Consider the following 612-nt stretch of genomic DNA (forward strand, 5'->3'; position numbering starts at 1 on the left):
AAAAAAAAAAACTAGAAGGCCTAATCTATTGGAGAAAGAGATATACTGTGCAAATGACCACTATGAAGAACAGCTATCAAGTCAGTATTTGCCAAAAGACTGGATGGATTGAATACTCATATCCTAGTAAGAGAGAACACCCTATCTGGGAAGGAGCTTGAACCCACCCTTTCTCTTTGGCCTAATAAATGCACTTTGCGGGACTAATTTTTTTTTACATATGTAGATGTGTGTATAAAGTGCATATATGTGTGTGCATGTTCACACATGAATAACTAGTGTATGAAGTTGCACAGACAGTTGTGAAAGTGTGTGTTAGCATCAAGGTTGACATGATATGTTGCTATTATTTTCCATTGTATAGATTGAGGCAGAATCTCTCGCTGAGCCTTGAACTCCGCATTTGGGATCGTCTAGCTATCCAGCTTGTTTCCGGGGATCCCCCATCTCCACCTGCTGCGTGGACAGCCGGAGCCTACAGTCCTGCTTGGCTCAGAAGTGAGCTCTGAGGATCTGAACTGTAATCCTTGTGCCGGCACCACGAGTGCTTTACCAGATGAGCCATCTCTCCACCCAACTTTGGGGACTCAACCCGAAGAAAATATCCAGTTA

Source organism: Microtus ochrogaster, unplaced genomic scaffold (assembly GCF_000317375.1).
Source record: "Microtus ochrogaster isolate Prairie Vole_2 unplaced genomic scaffold, MicOch1.0 UNK140, whole genome shotgun sequence".
Classification (NCBI taxonomy): Eukaryota; Metazoa; Chordata; class Mammalia; order Rodentia; family Cricetidae; genus Microtus; species Microtus ochrogaster.